Here is a 7,210-nt window from a genome sequence, read left to right as displayed (position 1 = left end):
TGAAGGTACTTTCCCTGACGAAACAAGATGAATGACGTGAGCCTACAAATACAGTGTTAAGGGGCATGAGAGCACTGCACAGGCAGATGTGACTCGTGGGATATCCCAAGAAAAGGGAAGGTGCCTCTCTGAAATCGGCTGTGGGGCATGTACTCAATGACCGTAAAATGGGTAGCCACCCACACTCTTCAGCTTCATTCTTACTTTGCATGTTAGCTGTCATAAAACAATCAGATGTCTTTAACAGATGAATTATGCATTTGGGGACACTGGCCTACTTGCATTTACATGGAATTGGGGGTAACAGCTTTGTATTGTTCTTTGTTGTTTAAGAAAGGTTTTAAGCCTATATATGGTAAAGTACTTGGCGGTGAATGGGTACTTCTAATTCTCAGAATAAGCATTAGAAATCAGAAATAGTAACTGAAAATACCTTCCAATCACAAGGATCCAATATGAATAAATGAGATTTTTTTTAGAGAGTCATTGCTGAGACAGAGAAACATACATCTGTGTAAGCACAGATGACTTTAATGAGGCTGTACCGCTAATAATAGATTGCCTTTTACTAATTGCAAAGCTATAATAAAATTAAAATACAAATGTTCTTATTTTCTTGTCCAATGAAAGATATAAGATGCTGTACTGGTATGTCAGTACCACCCAGTACACTCAAATTTCTTCCAAGAAAATTTTTATAGCTGTTTCTCTGACGCCCTGGTTAATGGACTCTTAAAGTTTTTCTCCCCTGGGAAGTCTGAACAAGGCTTCAATTCTGTCAAAGACAGAACAAGTCAGGCTGGGATCTTGCATCATATTCTTATTATTGCCATATTTCCTTTCCTACGCACACCAGTAGCAATTTGAAAATGTTAGTTAAGAGTGTCCACAGCCTGTGTGGGGAAAGCAGCATTGCACAGCCAGAGTCATAAGAGTTCAACCCGACTTTGGTCCCTTGAGGCAGTCTGCTGTAGTGATGGTGTGATCTGACAAACCCGGTCCCAGCGCATCGGGTCTGGATCTGGGACGTGGAAGAGGCTGATGATCAAATGAATGGAGGCTACATGCTATCCTGAGCATATGCTGTATAATTTTGGAGATTGCATTAATTGTCTGACTTAAAACATGCATTCTGCATGGACTTACATTTTCTCCAGTGACATAGTTTCATACTTGAGCTCAACAAGAGGACAAGCAGGGGTAATTCCTGCTCTTTCCCCTTGTGAGTCAAGGCAAGTGGCAACTTCCCATGTATTCTGACTTTGAACGTTCAGAATGCCAAGAGCCTTGTTTGATGCTATATGCCAATGGTGGCATTTCGGATGTCAGGAGCTCCTAAATGAAACACTGTTATTCTTCCATTAATGCAAGATTTCTGGCTCACTTTTTGATTGCACACTGGCCTGGAAAGGGTTAACAATAATTTCCCTGCTGCCCTACAGCAATGTCTCCTGCAAAATATCTGCAGGTGGCTAGAAACAAATACCTACCGAGGTGTAGCAGCATGGGAGCACCTGAAAACCTCTTCTGCAGCTAGCAGACAAGCAGTGACAAATATCTCTTCTGACGGCTGTATGTCAAGTAAATAATGGCTGCAGCAGGGGCGGGTGGACGAGAAGGGTTAAGGCACTGAACATCTGAAACCACTCTTCCGGATTACTTTAGTCAAATCCTGGATCACAAAGGTTTGTTAACGCTTAAGTCTTCCTCAAAACATTTAAAACAAAACCCCAAGCTATACTAGAGGCTCGGTGCTGTGTTCACTGGTAGTATGGGAGTGCTGGAGCTGGCATGTCATGGCTCTAGACTCAAAAATTCCAACTACAAGGATATAAAGAACATGTGGAAGCTTCTGCAGCCAAGTGCTTGCGATCCATAAACCACAAACTGTATCCGGGCTTGCGTAGATGAGAAGCCCTACAATTCATTACTGAGCATGCAGATAGAGGGCTCTATATTTTAAGATGTTTTTGGAGCCTGCGTAACTGTACCATTGCCATGGCACAACCGGCTGAGCTGTTCTGAGGGGCACAGATGCTGTGCGAAGACATTGTCATAGTTGTGCTTATCGAGCTGTAGAATCCATACATGTATTTGTAATGAACTGTGAGATGAGGCCTAGGAAACAAGCACAAAGATTTACAACTTTATACCTATACTTCAATCAGTGTAAAGAAGTTAAAAAAAAAAAAAAAGTCACAATGAAAAATTGAGCTGCATTTCATATTTTGCTTCTCAGCTGCAGGGAGTCAAGCCTGACAGGGCAGCTGGCTACCAAACAACTAAGCAAAATAAATACCTGGTCAAAACAAAAGCACTACCAGTAAGTGGTTAACATCTGCTTCTAAATTAGAGCTTCACTTCTTGGAAGTCATCGGTGAACTGTCCCCTCAACAGAAGGTTACAGTGTGCCTGTATATGATGTAATTGTTCTGGCACTAACAACCTGCCGTGCACCAACTCTGCTGGGATTACTTCATTCACAGTAACTGAGTTAATCTATAGTCTTGTTCAAATTAGGGCATAGAATTAGAAAGAAATTCCTTGGACTTCAGGTCCCGTCCTCTTCCTATCACAAAAAAATAGCTCATTATCAATGGAGTGATGGCCTGCCATCTCAAACCCATTCTTTTTTGAATCCTGTCTGACTCAGTGGGGAAGGCTGAAGGATAACGTAGGACGACCTGCATGAACAAAGCTATCACCATTTTCACTGTCTCAGCTGATAAAAGATTTTTTTGTTCATGAATATCGCCCAGCAGAAAATACAAAATTTGATTCATTCATTTTTTTGCTTTTATTGCAGCAATTGTCCTCTGTGATAGTCAGATGGATATATGTTCATTCAGCTGGTGATGTGTAAAACAGAAGACAGTGAATATGCAGAGTCCAGCTAAGTTGTACTGACTTTACTTTCAATCGCACAGGTAGTGCTAAATATTTGAAAATTAAATTTTAACATATTTTTGTCATGGGAGCCTCCATGAAGCATATGCTGTATGGAATAGTCCTAATACCTAAATCTCTAAGTTTTGTCAATTTACATTTTCTGTCATTTGATCTGTTCCAATGAGTCACACAGCATAATCATATTTAGAATTATAATAAACTTGAAAAGCCAGCAATCGTGAGCACTTGGTATTTTTAGCACGGAGAAGTGATAACTAGTACTTTCAATGTAACAATTCAAGCTTGCTGAAAGTGTTCCAGCCAGGACAGTTTTCCATCAGAAAATGTTGATTCAGTGGAAACTTATTGGGCTATTTCTGATCAATCCTTAATTTTAGCATCTCTCTCTTTATGCTGATGTTGGAATGTATCCTGCTTAATTGATACTCTGATTCCTTCTTGCTCATTTTCTCTTGCAGCTCAGACCTGGTAAAACTGTAGGTCCATCCACTCTAGTGCTGGCAGACACTTAGGTACAACTTTTTTAACAACAAGTTCAAGTACTGAAATTCTTTTTTCACTCAAACTTACAGATATGAACACATGGCTTCACTGCTCCATCCTTTCTCAGTCTAGATTATTTTCCTCCATTTACTGTTAGCTGATGTGACCCATAGATAAATCGGATTTTTGCCACCTATGTCACTAGAGTCTCCCACTGTCAAGTGGCTCCTCTGCTTTCTGGGAATACCACTATCCATCCTTTCGCTTCCAGGGCAACCTCCCTCTGTCCTTTGCGTGGCTCAGAGTAACTCCTAAACACGATGAATGCTGCTGCCTGACTTCTTGTGAATCTGAGCAAGGTCACGTCACTCTTGTCTTCAGACTTTGCTAGCTTCTATGTCTCTTTCATATCATAGCCAGAACTTCCCGTGAAATTACTCTTTAATCTTGCTTCAGACTGTCTCAGGCTTTACTTTGCCCTGCTACTTACTCCCACTGCAGCCCTAGTTGCTTTTGTCTCTTTATAGTCACATCGTATTGGACACAATAGCTGCCTCCTGTGCAGCTTCCCTGGGCCTCATGAACTCATGCTGAAGTTTCGTATTTCAGATGCCAGTTTAAGGCTTTGGTCATAATCTTCAAGGTAGTTAATGGACCAAGCCTTAGCTACATTAAAGGCTGAATTTTGATCTGTGAACCATCATGACAGCTGCATTTCCTTGAGGCGATGTAGATTACAAAGCCTAGGAGGAAGTGTATGAAAGGGAGGAACAAGGCAATCTTAACTGAGAGAAGCATGTGATGGGAAAAAAAATTCAGAAGATACTCTACAGATCTAGACCTTTCAAAACTGAATCATGCCAGACTTGATTTCCCCCTCTATCCTAGCAAACAAACGAACCAGCAACATCTCAGCACCGTCATTAAAACAAATTGAGTCATTTTTTTCTGGAGAGCTACCAGAAAGGTGCTACAAATTGTGCTTTAAATGCAAAGTTCTCAAATGGCCAAGTGCTAGAACATGTTTTCTCCCTTGTTTTCAGTTGTGTTGCTGCACTCACAGAATGCCCCAGCGTCGAGAGATAGTTTGTATGAGGCAGAATCAAGAACAAAAACTAATGCAAAATAGAAACAAATACAGATGAGTCGTCTCTTCTTCAGGCAGGACTTTCTGTGAAGCTGATGATGAATATAGTACACAGTTTACTTTTGAAGATAAACCAGACTTTTTCATTCCTATTCTAAGCTAAATTAGTGTATTTCAGGCTTAGTGTTTATCCAAACACAGAAGTCCCACTAGTTAATCTTCCACAGAGGTTTCAACCAACTCAGTTAAACTGGTATAAACACTTCTGCAAAGACTCTTAGTTTAGATTATGTCAATTTGGGATATGTTTATGGCAACCCAAAATAAGTTATTCTTATACTTGGCTACAAATGTCAGCCAACTTCTTGCACCGATTTTGACTAAACTGCTTTAAAATAGACTCTTAAGGTAAACTAGCGTTAACTGTCCTGTAAACTGGAAATTTCTTTGGTGAACTGGAACCTTCAGCGTTCTGCATGTCACGTCCTCCCTCTTGTGGCTGACATGGAGATCCGCCGTGTTGGGGAGCGCACGTTAAAGCCCTAAAATGCATCAGGCCACCCTCTGCCCCGGCCTGGCCACAGGGACATTGAACTGGCGGTGACCGCCGTAGCCAAAGATCCAGAACCACAGCTTTATAAAAAGAGAATAACAAAATACTTGACGTTTCTGATTGGAAAAGCAGAATTTACCATTTTTTTGGAATAAAGTAACTACTAAATGATCAGTAAACATTTCTGTTAAAAATACTATACTAGTAGTAATGTACTATACTACTAGTATAGTATCCTAATATAGCATGTTACTATTTAGTATACTGCTAATGTAGTATAGCTTGTGTTCTGGGAGGGTATTAGAAAAGGGAAGTCGGCAAGGATGGATAACCAGGAGTTGCGGGTGGCTTCTTCAAGGTAGGGACAATGAGAGAAACTCCAGAGGAATAACGCTTGCAGATTTGAGAGATGGTCTGGAAACTACATTTCTAAACTGAGTGTCCCTTTGCATCCTCTGGTGGTAGACAAGTGGCTGAAAATCTGGATGCAAAGGAGATACGAGCACCTGCGTCTTTGCCCCACCACAGTGGTGTGGCATTTGCTCATCATGGTGGGCCAGGCTGGCCTTCCTAACCTGCTCTACCTGCTCAGATACTGAAGACAGAAATATAAACCAGCGTGACTGGTGTGTGAGGTAAGCTGTGCCGCTCACAAATAAGAAATAGCTGCCTAGGGCTTCAATAGAAGCATAGCTAAATTTCATAAAATCGATTCCTGCCTTTATTTCGTCCTTGCCTGACTGATGCTTCATCTCTGGCAGTGCTCAAGGCCAGGTTGGATGGGGCTTTGAGCAACCTGGTCTAGCAGAAGGTGTCCCTGCCCACAGCAGGGGTTGGAACTAGGTGATCTTTACAACCCCTTCCAACCCAAACCATCTGATGATTCTGTGATTACCTGACCTAACTGAGCAACCATATGGTGATCTTCAACGTGCTGCAGGGAGGCTTGAAGTTGCCGTAAGTTTCTCAGTCCTGCACAACCGGATTAATGTAATTGTTGTGATTACTTTACTGACACTATTACAAGGTTTTCTCATCTGAAATTTTGCCTAAAAAGGCTTGGTGCCAGATGAGTCCTCTATTCTCTTGCTTCACCCTGGCAGGGTAAAGCTGTCTCTTACATTCAGGCACAGCATTTGCCTGTTGCATGTTGTACACATTTCAAGGTGCAAGCTGAAAGCTGGCACCCCTCAATTTCTTCTCATTAGAGATGCAACAATCTTATCTGGTTAGGAGCCACCTCTTCTGTGAAAGCACCAGGACTGAGGAATGTTATAAAGTTTATCTAGAGGCAGGGAGGTTCAAGACATGGGAAGAGAAGAGGAGAAACACCACATAACATTTGTGCAGCGGGGAGGAAGTCCTCTTGTACCCCAAGTCTGGGGTTAGCACCTCAGGTCATCCACAAAAAGGTATTTTGGGAAAAGACAAAGGTGGTGGCACAGGAAGAAGTTCTTAAGGAGAGGATGAGACTAATGTATGAAATTCGCCACTTCTATACACCAGCGGTACGCATTTAGCTGTAGTTTATTTCCTATGCTGCTAAAATCTGATGTAAATGAGAAGTGAACACTCAGTGAAAGAGTAGCCTAGATTTTCCTCAGTTGCTTGGCTCTCAAAATGCAGTATTAAGGACTTCCAAGGTCAGCGTTGCTGTTTAGAACCATCACCAGCTCAGGCTGAGCAGCGTGCAGCACAGGTCAGGAGCAGAGCAGTCCCAGCAGCCCAGCAGGCAGCAGCATTCACGGCACCCATCAAGCTGGGCATTGCATGGGTTAATGCAAAATAAACACAGGACAGTGTTTCTGGTTTGCAGCGCGGTTGCTGGAATAATCAGAGTTCTCAAATCATTACTGAAGATTTCTTCCACATCTATTTTCAGTTCTGTTGTCACCAAATTTTGGATTTTTTGGACTTTGGGGGATCTGAGAAGGACTTCAAGTCTGACAAGGCTGCGCCATTGCCAGGGAGCAGCGAGTGCCAGCTGCTCCCTCGGGGCAGGGAGCCCGATGCCCAGCACGGTAGCACAGCCAGGGTCCAGTCCCATGGCGACCTACCAGACCCAAAGCCAGACCCAAAGGTAGCAGCTAAGTTCCGCCATGAGTCCAGATCATCCCACGCATTGACAGTGACAAGAGACAGGGCCAACAGGTCAATCCACAAGTCAGGGCCAGGGT

This window comes from Falco biarmicus, chromosome 4 (genome assembly GCF_023638135.1).
Source record: "Falco biarmicus isolate bFalBia1 chromosome 4, bFalBia1.pri, whole genome shotgun sequence".
NCBI lineage: Eukaryota > Metazoa > Chordata > Aves > Falconiformes > Falconidae > Falco > Falco biarmicus.
The sequence above is the reverse complement of the archived record's forward strand: the minus strand, read 5'-3'. Positions refer to the sequence as shown.